Source organism: Arvicanthis niloticus, unplaced genomic scaffold, assembly GCF_011762505.2.
Source record: "Arvicanthis niloticus isolate mArvNil1 unplaced genomic scaffold, mArvNil1.pat.X S36, whole genome shotgun sequence".
NCBI classification, from domain to species: domain Eukaryota; kingdom Metazoa; phylum Chordata; class Mammalia; order Rodentia; family Muridae; genus Arvicanthis; species Arvicanthis niloticus.
In genome coordinates, this window is record NW_023044984.1 from 401105 (window position 1) to 414892 (window position 13788).

General features: G+C 43.0%; 1 pseudogene; it reads right to left on the reverse strand.

Annotated features, from left to right (window-relative positions):
• The window catches only part of LOC117696085 (Y-box-binding protein 3 pseudogene), a 73427-nt pseudogene extending 60153 nt beyond the window's left edge, over positions 1-13274 (reverse strand).
• Between the last annotated feature and the right edge of the window lie 514 nt (positions 13275-13788).

Below are 13788 nucleotides of genomic sequence, written 5' to 3' on the forward strand. Positions count from 1 at the left end.
GTGTCTTCTACCACCTTCCTAATTCCTACTCCAAGAGTCTGATTCTCTTCTGTTTGCCTCTCACCTTTTATATGTCTCACTTCTAAGCCACGCCTTTAAGTCATGCCTTTAAGTCATGCCCTTAGGCCTTGCTCTAAATCTGATCTCTAAGTCATGGCCTTAAGTCTCAACTCTAAATCACACCTTTAAGTCTCACACACCCAAGGGAAAATCCTGTGTATCCAAAGCAAGATGTTATGAGAGTGTGCTCAGCTGTTGTAGGCTATTGTAATCAAGTCCCTTATCAGGATATATGGCTCAAGATGGCTGCAAAGATGATAGCCGTTTTCTGTTGGCTCCCCACATGTGACCGTGGAGGTCAGAAGAGGGTGTTGGATTCTCTGGAGCTAGACTGACAGGAGGTTGTGAGTCACCTAACATGGGCTGAAACTCCAACTTAGCCTGCTGCAAGGGCAGCAAATGCCCTTTAATTGCTGAGCCATCTCCCCAGCCCTCGTTTGGAGTTCTTGTCTTTAATCTTTCAAGTATAATCTTATATTTTGTATGTGGTTTCTCCTGTCCCATTTCTCACCACCTAACCTTGCAGGACAGAACAGACAGTAAACTCTTTAGCCTCCAAACCACCACAGAGGTTACACTGGTCACTATTCCTTTTCTCCTCTCCTCTCCTCTCACCTCAGCTCACACACCCCACCCCCACCTCCACTATTTTTTGTTTGTTTTATTTTGGAGATAGGGTCTCTCCAAGCCCAGGCTGGCCTCAAATCCTTCATTTGGCTGACGATGACTTGCACCCCTGATCCTCCTGACTCAACATCCAAGTACTAGGATTGCCACACGCACCATCATGCTTGCTGCTGTGTGCAGTTATAGCACACTCCTGTTGCTTGCTGCCATTTTCACAGCTGACAGCACCTCCAGCTGTGTCCCACACTAAGGTTTCACTGCAGGTCATGGAGAGAGAGATAGAGAGAGAGAGAGAGAACGCATGTGGTGATAGATTAAAGCAAGCTCAACAACTATTGCAAGGTACTCAAATTCAGGTCTAAGCTCGGCAACTAGCTACCTGCATAGTCTTGGGTAAGTTGTTTTATCACCCCAGCCTTAGTGTCCTTACCTGCAAAATGAAAAGGTCAAAACAGATGCCTCAGTTGATGCCTACAGCTCTGTTACTCTAGTCTTCCAAACCGGCTACCGATCACTGGCAGGAGACTCAGCACATTCCAAGTTTACTTAGAAAGCTAAGGGAAGGGCAATGTAAGCTAGCAAAGGCTGAGACAGCTTCTAATGTAACACTACAGAGGGCTCAGAAAGAAAGTCCCTACACTACAGAGGGCTCAGAAAGAAAGTTCCTACACTACAGAGGGCTCAGAAAGAAAGTCCCTACACTACAGAGGGCTCAGAAAGAAAGTCCCTACACTACAGAGGGCTCAGAAAGAAAGTCCCTACACTACAGAGGGCTCAGAAAGAAAGTCCCTACACTACAGAGGGCTCAGAAGGAAAGTCCCTACACTACAGAGGGCTCAGAAGGAAAGTCCCTACACTACAGAGGGCTCAGAAGGAAAGTTCCTACACTACAGAGGGCTCAGAAGGAAAGTTCCTATACTACAGAGGGCTAAGAAAGAAAGTTCCTACACTACAGAGGGCTCAGAAAGAAAGTTCCTACAATACAGAAGTCTCAGAAAGTTCCTACGAAGGCATCTAATGGAGACTGCATGTTCTTCAATGGAAGACAGGCTCCACTGCCCCTTGGGAAACCTGTCAAGGGGATTGGTAATATAGGAAGCTTCATCAGGGAGTGAGGAATCTGGGGATTGTGGGATTGCTGTGGATGTTCATGACATGTGCTGATCAAGGAAACACTTTGGAGAGCTTGGGGATTAGAAAGTGGCTTTGGTCTTGTCAAAAAGGAAGGTTTGCACCACAGACAGCAACTCCAAGACACAAGAAGAGAGCTCAGACTATGTCTGTGACAAGGACTTCAGAAGAAGTGACTTTAAGAAGTTTCTATTAATTAATACTTCTATTTTCACAAACTCCTGAAAAAAAAACCTAAAGCATTTTTAGATTGCATTACTAGGAGTCAAATATAGAACAGGGGAGCAGAGACTTGGCAGTCAGAAATATCTAGAATGAGGTATTAGAACTTAATGAACATCAGCTAACCAGGGACACCTGCAAAGATTCAGTCTGTCTCCTCAAAACCAAGGCCAGAACACGATGAAGAGAAATGGAGGGCAGCCACAAGGAGATGCTGCTGGTGCCAGCTTCAGCTCTGGAAAGGGTTAGCTCACAAAGCTGCTAATCTGTCACTTGGCTCCCTGTTGTCACTTGGTAGACACTACCACACTCCACCCTGCACAATTCTTAGCACACCCTCGGCCTCTCAATTTGAATGTCATGTCCCTCAGTAGAACTTTCTGACCTTGGGAGGCATTGGATCGTGCTATTAAATGAGCCAGCATTTGCCATTGGCTTAAGGAATACTTCTCTAACATACTTTCACTCCACAAGGACATGGGACATGCTTCCAGTGTCTAGCACTGAAACTGACATACAGCTAGCCACAACTGGCAGATGACCATTGTGTTTAAGAGTCCACTGACCATTGGCATCTTTCAACTTTCCAATGAGATGATCTTTGTATAATCCAGAATCTGCATTAGTATGTCTGGTATTCAGAACACCTATGTCAGACTTAAAGTCAACCAGACCTCAGTGCCTTTCTCACTGACCATGGGCTCTGCTTAGGAAACTGACTACACCTGGCATAAGCTTTACACATCGAAGGGAGTTGATTGCCCTCTATATCCTAGTGTTATTCATAAGGTAGAAAAGTATGCAACCATTAAAAGATCCCTCTAGAAAGATGGGAGCAGCCATACATTCCTGTACTCTTCGCTAAGAACAGGTAAAAATCGTAGACATTTTATATAAAGTATGAATTCTAAAACCTCTGAAGGATAGAGAGACTAAAGCAGGTGAGCTAAGGTCCTTGGGACCAGAGGAATGGCGTGCTAGTGAGTTCTGGGGATTCTTTTGCCAAGACCTGGAGTTGAAGTGTCTCTAGGTGTCTAGAGAATGCCATGAGGTACAGACAGAAGCCCTGTGGAAAGCTGAGTCTCACTAACAAAGGATACAGTGAAGAGGAAGCTAGCAAACAGAAAAGCTTCAGGCAATAACTACTCAGCTAAACACCCATGGGGGCAGGGCATCTCCTGCCCTAGGCAAGACTGAGGAAACTTTGTAAGTGAAATATGACCATGGAAATAAAAGGCTTAGTGCCTGAGGCCAACAGCTGGATGGAGGCGACAGAAGAAAAATCAGTGACTGAGGGACCGGCCACAGGAGGCACAATGACTGAGGGACCGGCTGGAGGAGGCAGAGGCCTTGTGCTCACAGGTAAGCACTAGGGGATCTGGAATGTTACAAACACAGGGTTGCACCTTTAACGGAGGGGATGCATAACCTGTTATCCACTCAGAAGGCTGGGAGTGGACCTGTTAGCAGCCTGGTGAGCTCTGTAGTATCTGTGTAGCCAAGACCCCACAGAACCTTCCCCCAGACCTGTACTGTGAGCTTGTTCTCAATCTACAGAACTCATCTTTATGGACGGAGTCACATGTAATTTACAAAGAATTTTGATGTAGTCATGTCCAATCTTCACTCAGCTCACTCTTGAGTTATTTATCACTAGAAAAGTTTTTTTAAACCAATTGTGTTGTGCTTAAATATGCCTAAAATAAACAAATCAGGGTCAGACTCCCTAAGTTTGAACACTGGCTACTAAGTCGCGCTGAACTGAACTCCTGCAGACTTGCTTAGCTGCCTGTGGTGGTCACAGAGACCAGTGTTGAGACTCTTGGAGCCAGACAGGCAGCAGTTACTGCCAAGCTTGATGACCTTTGTCCAATTCCCAAAGCCACATGGTGGAAGGAGAGAACCAACTCCTAAAAGCTAACCTACACACACACACACACACACACACACACACACACACACACCATGGCATACATGTGCCCACATATATACACATAAATAAATATTGTAATTTTTAAAAGATCACCCAATCTGAGTGGTGTGTGTGTGTGTGTGTGTGTGTGTGTGTGTGTACCCGTGTGCATGCTTACACACTCGCGTATGTGTATACTTGGGGTGGAGGAGACTTGAGGAAGGACTGGGACACAGGACTATGGTTGAATGGACCTATTGGACTAAAAGATCAATCAGAAGAACAGTCATGCTGAGAAATGACATGAAGAATAGGAAGCATGTTGGCTGGAGCCCCAGCAAGGTGGGAGTCTGAGACAGGATGATTGAGAATCTGGTATAAGCCTAGCCTGGGCCACACAGCCAGTCCTGAATTCAAGAAGCATGCAAAGCACAAACAGCAAATATGGCCCCTCCCCCAGTCCACTGAACTGAGTGAAAATGAAGACATCATGCCAGAGTTTGCAGACACAGATGCAATGCTGAGGAGACAATCCACAGCACTGGCTGCACAGAAGAGTCTGCAATTGTAACTCTATCTCAAGAACCCAGAACAAAGGGCCAAATAACTCCAGGGCAAACAGGAAGAAGGAACTAATAATGATAAGGACAAATGTGAAGTTGCCAAGCCAGCAAATGGACACTAACAGGGAGTACGTGCTCATGGGAGGACTAGGCTGCTTCAGCTTCTTCCTGGGAGGCAGCATGGCTGAGAAGTGACAGGAAAGATCACACTAGATCCTGCTGTGAAACAGTGACCTTACTGAGCACTACACCCATGCAGGACTGTGATCATTGACCCCTCACACTCGGGGCTGAGGTATGAGGTAAAAGGCCAGCACCCTCTTACGGTGGAAATGGCCAATACATTAAAATGTTTGAAACATTAGGCATGAAAGTTTGCATTCCTATCCCAGGAGAGTGTAAGTGATCAAGGACTATCCACTAACTTGAGGCTTGGAGGCAGCCACTAATATAAGCTAAACTTCACAGAGCATCTGAACACTGGGCATTTGAATTAACTCCCCACTGTTTCCAATGTCAATACTGGACTTAAATTTTCTTTTTTTCTTTTTGTTGTTGTTATTTATTTTGCTGGATTTTGTGTTTGTTTGTTTGTTTTTTGAGACTGCTTTTGTATAGCCCAGGCTGTCCTGGAACTTACCTTGTAGATCAGGCTGGCTCACAGAGATCCACCTTAAAGCTGTGTATCACCATTGTTCAGGCTTTTTGTTTTGCTTTTTAATGGAGTTTAGTTTAGTTTAGTTTAGTTTAGTTTAGTTTAGTTTAGTTTAGTTTAGTTTAGTTTAAGTTCAGTTCAGTTTAGTTTAGTTTTTTGAGACAGTGTTCCTCTGTAGCCCTGGCTGGCCAGAACTCCCTCTGTAGACCAGGCTGTTCTCAAACTCACAGAGCTCCATCTGCCTCTGGGTCCTGAGCACTGGGAGGACAGTGCTCACCACTGCCCTGCAGTTTTGCTGTTGTCTGCTGGTGGATTTGAGTTTTCTGCAAAGGCGTTCTTCCCTCAAAGAAGAAGGGATGTCCAGCCATGTCAAAGATGTTAACATTGATTTCTCTGTCTCTGATTTGGACCCTGAAATATTCAGATGGAAACAATATCAAAGGTTGTGTTTTTGCACTGACATTTATGGATTTTAAAAGGAAACAAGAGTGACATTTCCAGAGGTTTCTGCATCCTCTTCTTAACTCCAGATAATCCTTACAACAGTAGCGAGCAAGCTGGCCAACAAACCCACCTCCTGGTTTGGAACACATAATCCTTGAGTAAGCACCCATCTTCCACCTCGGATACTTCAGTGCACTACCCTGAACCAACAAGTTGCCCCCACTTACAAAAGGATCATCCCAGCTGAGCTTGTCATGAGGGTGGGGGTCATAAGACCCCTGTTTGTATGTAACTCTGACTTAGGGGAAGCCCTCATCCCAGGTGGGTAAAGACTTTCTGGTGCCAACCTTTTGCAAGAGGAGCACCCACACCACAGGTGACCCCTCACCTGTGTAAGCAAAATAAACTGGTTGGTTCCCTAGGTAGAATCTTGCTTTAGTTAGTCATGGAGACCTTGAGAGGTGGGGCAAACACTCTTTACTTCTTCCTTGGGAAGGAATTTCAGAATACTCATCACAAGATAATCACATTTTAAAAAATTAGTAATAAACAAAATAGCCTATTGAATAAGTCCAATTCACCCTGTCTCAACAGACAAACAAACCAGTCCCAACTCTGTGGCATTATACAGCCATTGCCATCATTAGACAAGCTGTGGGCACAGCTGCCTGAACAGAACGCCCCCCACAGCACTGACGAGCTCCTATGCTCTGAAGTAGAAAACAGGAGAGAAAAGATAGAGACATGTGGGTTTCAAATGAAGAACTTTGTAACTCTCAGGCAATAGCTACCAAGTTCATATGTTAAATTGTGGAAAAACATCTCCTGCTGCTTTCAATTGAAAATGGTGATAGAATTTATACGGAACTCTTGGGTTCTACTTTGCCACAGATCTGAACTACTTTAATGCAGTCTAGGACATATGTTAACTCGACCCTGCCCTTCATGCAAACTGACATTCTGCTGTAGATATACCTCACCAATTTTATCTGCCTTCTTGAATATTGCCTTCATATTCTGATATGAAAATTTTCACCTCTAAGTATATCAATATTTATTGAGCAATCGGCAGGGAGAAGCACTGTACTGGGCCCTTGGATAAAACATATAAAATCCCTTTTTACAGGACTTATTTTTGGATGCAGGATATAAAGAAATAAACTTTGACTGACCAGGAAAAAGTTTTCCTCCCTGATGGCTGCCTTACACAGTACCAGAAGATGGTATGCAGGATGCTGAGGGAGAAAAGAGATCATGACCTCCTTTAGTGGTGGAACCTACATGCTACAGTGCAAACCTGCCTGGGAAGACACGTCCACTGGTGTAATAGTGGCATGGCAGTTATGAAGTGTGGTGGTTTGAATAGAAACGGCCCCCAGAGATTCATGTGTTTGAATGCTTAGCCCTAGGGAGTGACACTATTAGGAGGTGTGGCCTCATTGGAGGTGTGGCCTTATTAGAGGAGGTGTGTCACTGTGGAGGCGGGGCTTTAAAGTCTTAAATGCTCAAGCTACACCCAGTGTGACAAACATCCAGTCTCCTGCTGCCTTCAGATCAAGATGTAGAACTCTCGGCTCCTCCAGCACAATGTCTGTCTGTACACTGCCATACTTCTTACCATGCTGATAATGGACTAAACTTCTGAACCTGTAAGCCAGACCCAATCAAATGTTTGCCTTTATAAGAGTTGCCTTGGGTGATTAATTTTTACCCGAAAGAGAAAAAAGAAAGGAATTCTCAGGGAAACTTCTCTTCCCTGGATGTCAATTGTTATTCATCTTATTTGTAATTGGGCCTGGTTTTGTGGAGGTATCTATTTAATTCATTAATCTTTTTGGTGGGCATTTAGTTGTGCCTTCTGTGGTATCAAACAGTCATATCAATCCTCGGCCCCATATAGGAACTGGGTCCTGGCCATTCCATTTAAGGGTAAGAGGGTCCTTCCATATAGTTGTGGCATAGTTTTTATTGGTCTGAGTGATGCCAGAGGCAATCAGTGGCATATTTGCTGTGAGCTTTCAGTTTTAGAAAGTTAAGAGTAAACAAGGCATGCTCCTTACACCCTCAAAGAGTCACAAAGACACTATTTAAAGAAATATAATTCATTATTAACAATCTCTTTTATCAAAGGACTATTATAAAATAGCCAACAATTAATCAATCTATATAATATATCAATTAGAGAGAGCTTCTTCTACTTTTTGTAAAATTACTCCTCTTTTGTCAATTAATTGTTGAGGGAAATTAAAATTTGCATCTCTCGTGGCCTTGGAAAGGGCCACAAGTTCCACCACACTATCGGTGGTTCTAGCCATGCAGCCTGGAGAAGGCGCAATACTCTCCAGCTCCCTGATACCACTAATACACATGATATTTGTACAATTCATATCCAATAAACAATTTTAGGACAGTCAAAAAAAGATTTGCATCTCTCTTAAGAATATTAAACATAGACATAAATTCTTTTGTGAAGAGCTTAAAATAACATCTTAACCAATAAGCATCTCCTGGAAACTTTTGAAAATCGTTTGAAATAAGTAAACTACCTTTCTTTTTTTGTTTTGTTTTTGTTTGTTTGTTTTTTGCCAGACCAATTATCTGGTATTTCTTTTATTGGATATTTTACGTATTTACCTTTCACTGTTATCTCCTCTTCAAAGTTAATCACATATGATGTCTGCTATTAGGAGTTCTAGTCCCGAGGCTGGCCGCCGGACTTGGACTTATACTACTCAGACCTCTAATGGGACTTTGACAAGGACATCAAACAGCCATAGATTGACATCACTAATTTGAAGAAATCCCTCGTTTCACTGTCTGATGTGATCCCCAAAAATTCCAAAGGACTTTATTGGACCTGATTTTCTCTTTTACAATAGAAAAGATGTGTACAGCTCTAGACTGTGTACAGCCCTTAAAGAAGAATGCTGCTTTTACATAGACAAAACAGGGATGATTAAAGAGAGCATGAAAAGGCCAGAGAAGGTCTTGAGAAAAGACAGAGAGAGAGAAAAAGGAGAGCTTGTACAAGAATTGGTCTTCAGTCTCTCCATGATTGTCAACCCTACTTCCTTCTGTCTTGGGTTATTATTAATTGGGTTATTTTTGCTTATTTCTTTTGGTCCCTGGGCCCTAAATAGGCTGACTAACTTTGTGAAACAACAGATAGATAATCTGATACCAAAATCTATTCAGATACATTATCATATTAGCTATGAAGGACCATGAGACTCTAGATGAGGTTGTTACTCTATCTAGGGTGTTCCCAAGTCCCATCTCTATCCAACCTAAAAGAGAGGGCTTCTGCCCCTAGACCAAGCAGAGAGGGGGCCACCCAGAACCCCCTCTGTCTGGTGATCTGAATTCTTGCTTAGGCTGCGAGGCTAAGCACTGCAAGGGAATATAAATAAAAGTTAAAAATATGTTTCTGGGTTCCCTGAGGGACAAGCCTGACTGCATAGGGGTTGATGTCAAAAGTATCTCCTCTCCAGGAAAAAGACATAGGGATGGGTATGGCCCTTATGCCTCCCTAGACAACGACAGGAGGACTGGACCCATTACAAGGTCCCCTTTAATTACTGGAGGTCAGGCCTCTATCCCCGCCTTGATAAGATTAGAATCGCCACAGCCCTTCTATACTTGGAGAAGGGAGGAGATGTCAGGGGCAGCCCTGCCTATACACTGAAGGCCTAAAATCAGCCATAAGCCTAAAATCAGCAATAGGTCTGACTTACATGCCTGCTAACACAAAGTCTTGGGTCTCTATGGAAAAACACTGAAACAGAGGGCTATAAGCTATTGTAAACAGGCAGCTTTTGTGGGAATCTACCAGCCTGAGTAGTCATAGACCTTGTAAATAGGCAGCCTTGGCGGATAGTACCAACTTAGATAAGGACAAGTGAAGCATAGGCAGACTCATAGTGACCTGACCCCTGAACCTTCACCCAGTTGATACCCTGTTCTGAAAGATATCTGTACTCCCTCTGAACACCTATGTGCCTGTGTCATCCCCTTCCCCACATCCTGCATTTTTGTGTTTATAACCCCTGTGTTAAAAAGTAAAAATTATGATTTGATAAAAAAATAAATAAATAACATACAGTGTACCCCTGGTTCTGCTGACTTAGCTCCTGAGAATCTATTTTCTTGTTCTCAGAAATACTTTGAATTATAAAACATTATTGTGGTTTGTATTAGTATGCCGGGTAAAATAATTTTTATTGATCTCATTTTTAAACTTTGAAGTTTGTAATGAGTTAAAATGTCCTTCAACATAATTATGGGTCATATTTATTTTCATATTGTAAAATGCTAGTTAATCTGTTGAACATTTTTAAAAACTGGATTCCTTTTTGAGAATTTCATATATGAACACTGTATTTACATAATTTTCCCCTTTCTCTCCTTCTTCCCACTCTTCCCACCCCCATACTTTTTAATTATCTTTTATTTAATTATTTAATTATCATTTATATATGTATACATGTATAAGTATATATGTTTATATAAATAAAGCTTCTTTATGAAAAAATTTTAAACCTCTGAATTTGCACATTAAAAATAAAATGATTCTGAAATTTAAAAAAAGAGTTGCCTTGGTCATGGTGTCTCTTCACAGCAATAAAAATCCAACTAAGACATGAAGGTAACCAACCACTTTAGGATTATGTATGAAGCCTGGGAAGATGCATGCAAGAGGGGAACTCTTGGTTTTGTTTTGCTCAATGTCATTCTGTCAAACTGCCTTCTTGATATATGTTTAGACCCATAGAATTGTGTTGCTTTCAACTTTGGTCAGAGAAGCTTCTGCAATGAGTAATTAACCAGAAATGCAAAGCTGGTCAAAGCATCAAGTATAAATGACTATGAATGCTTAATTATTGATGGTCTTCTCTATCAGCCTTGACCAAGACAGTTCAGGGACACCAAGTAAGAGGTGACAGAAAGAGTGAAGGAGCTGACAAGAGGGGAAGAGAGTTATGAACTGCTGGTTCTGGTTATGGCAGGGCTACTGTACACATCAACTCACAAAACCTGGGGTTACCTGGACAAGACCAGGTCAAGCCAGTAAAAATTCCAGCATTGATAAAGGACCCTTGGGGCCCCATCCTTGGTGGAAGACCTGCTGGCAGTTGGAGGCTGCTGAGGGAAGGAGAGTATCGTTTGGGGTTGTGACCACCAGTAGGTTGTCCATGGGAGTGGATGGCCTCACACCCATGCAGAGATGGAAGTAATGGTGGGTGGATAGAATCCAAATATATTATACAAATGCATAAAACTTTCAAAGAATGAAGAAAAATAATAGCAAAAATGATACCCCTTTCTCAAAGTCAGGGATATTAAACATATGCAAATAATACACATCCTAGCAAGCATCACAGACAATACAGAAAACTCTAACATGTGTGTCACATAGAAAGGTCCTCACTGATCAAGAGGCACTCAGAGGCTGAAGGCGTGAAAGTCTGTGTTTAAGAAATGTGCTTTGTCCTGACGTTGGCGGTGCTTTTCTTGTTGCTCTCTCTCTCTCCAACCATTCCTAATTCAAACAAATTCCCACTTATCCCCAACGTCACTGTTCTCAGATCTACATGCTGGATTCCAACAAGCTATGAAGATCATAAGCCAACAAAAGAAAAAAACAGCCTAAAATCACACTTGCTGGTCAGACCTGCTTGTACCTGTCTGTCCTAAGATGCTCCAGCTGCCAGTCAGGCTTTGTCTTGGCCTGCTCATTGCTGCCAAGCCTGCATCTAAAACCAGGTCTGGCCTGGCAGGCACCTAACACACCAGCTGGCTGACAGGATGGGACCACACACCTGAAAAAGTCCCTTAGTCCTGTTTTCTCTGGTTTATCTTCAATGCCTCTACGTCAGTGTAACCCATGCACATGCTCTGAAGTAGATGCAGGCTATCTTAGGACACAGTCTGAGCATCTGTGGAATGCAAAGGCCAGAGGAACAATATACTTACTTTGTGACTCCATAGTCAATCCCACTTATTATGCCAGGTATTTAGACACAAATCTCTTCTCACAGTAGCACATTATAATGCAGCTCTAGAAAGTCAAAAGTGCATGCTTTTAGTAATATATACTGAACCTCTTGTAAATAAGCACATTTCTTCACTAGGTTTTTCTCAGTCACCCCAATGAAAATGGAAGAGGTTTCAAAAGCAACAACTGGCTGAGGAGGCAGTGGATGCCCAGAGAAACAGAAGCATCAACAGATCAAAGCCAGCCTCAACCACATGAGACCTTGACTCAAAACTAAAACAAACCTCCGAAAGACAAGAAGAAAACAAAAACTATAATGTACCTGAAACAAGTATAAAAAGTGATGGTTTTATGTCTTTGGTTTAAGAGGGTTCCTGGCTGACCTGGAACTTGCGATGTAGATCAGGTTAGCCTTAAACATGTCTCTGCCTCCCCAGTACTAGGATTCAAAGCACATGCCACCAAACAGGCCACAAGTGATGACTTAAAAGAAGAAAACCTAACTCTCACCTTCATACTAACTATGGACCTGTTTTCAGTTGTATTGCCCATCGCTGTGATCTTGTCTTCTGCAGATCTTTCCCAGCCTTACGACGTCAACCCCATTCAAGTATTCACATCTAGCCTTACTCCCTCCCAGATCCTTGTGTCTAAGTGTCTACTGGATGGTGTCTACTCAAACATCCTGCCATCGTCTAAGTCAACATGTCCCCAAATGACCTGAGGACAAATGACAGTAGCCAGTCTTGCCTATGTCTAGCTCTGCTAATCAAGCCATGATTGCCCCAGTGAAAAAGGATCAAAATATTAACATCAGATTTGATTCAGTGCCTAAGTGTTCAAGTCTACATTATAATTATCTTTAGTGCCAATATCCAAAAGCAAAAACACACATGAACGAAATATATTACATCTACATAATAGAATACATTTCTATGGTATGAAGAACATACTGATATATGCCAGAGCAAAGATGTACCTTATGCAAATTACACAAACTATAAGTAAAAGAAGCCTGTAGTAGAGGATCATGTAGTATATGGATCCATTCATATGAAATGGCCAAAATAGGCAAATCCATAGAGGCAGGAAGTGGGTTAATGGTTAGGGGAAATAGGGAGAGCCTATTTAGGGAGAGCCTGTAAATTGCTGGGGGATTTTCCACTCCATGGGATGATGAAAATATTCTACAATTGATCATGGTAATGGTTTCTAACTCTGAATGAAATGAAAATCAGTGAACTCTATTTCTGAAACCAGTGAACTCTATGTGAATTCTATCACATGAAGCCTTTTATTTTAAACTTTTTATTTCATTTTTACCTGTGTATGTGTATATGTCTGTAGCTATATGCACATGTGAATGCAGGTGCCAGTAGAATACAGAAGAGGGTATCATATCCCCTAGAAAGAGATACAGGCAGTGGTGAGCCACCCAATTGGATGCAGTTGTTGGGAACTGAACGCTGGCCCTCTGCTAGAGTGGCAAGTGCTTCTAACTGCTGAGCTAGCTCTCAGCCCTCAGTAAGCCTTATTTAATTCAAGAAATTTTAAGGTTTTCAATCTTTGGGTACTCACTTTCCCCACTTCAGCGTTGCCCATGGAGATGACTTTGATGCAGTGGGACTTGGCGGGCTCCTTCAGTTTAGGCACACTGGGCTCCATTGCCCCTCTGCCAGGGCTGCGGTTTCTGGTGTCCTTATGCACCCAGCCAGCCTGTCTCTCAGGCCTCCTTGCCCAAAGAAGGAGCTGCTGTGCTGCAGCTCACCATCCCCACCACTGCCTGGCTGGGGATGGACAGGAGCAGCTGGGAAGCAGCGAGCTTCTGCAGAGGGAGAGTGGAATCTTGCAATGACAGTGCACCAGGCGCAGGCAATTGGGGTTTCTTTGCCTGGCTCCAGAATTGGTCTGCATTTGGCGGCAGAAATAGAGTGGCTGTCACGGGGAGTTATTGAAATTTGGTGCAAGGCCCAGTCATGCCAAAGGCTTTTTTTTCTGGGATCTTCTCAGATGGGCGCCCCTGCTGCCATCCTCCTGTCTGTCAATACAATGACCTCTCAGTTTCTGCAAGGGACTGATCCCAGGATCACAGTAGATTCTGCGGATGTCCCAGTCACCTAAAGATGGTGTCCAGGCAAACGCTTTAAGCCTAGCACTCAGTAGGCAGAGGCAGGCAGAT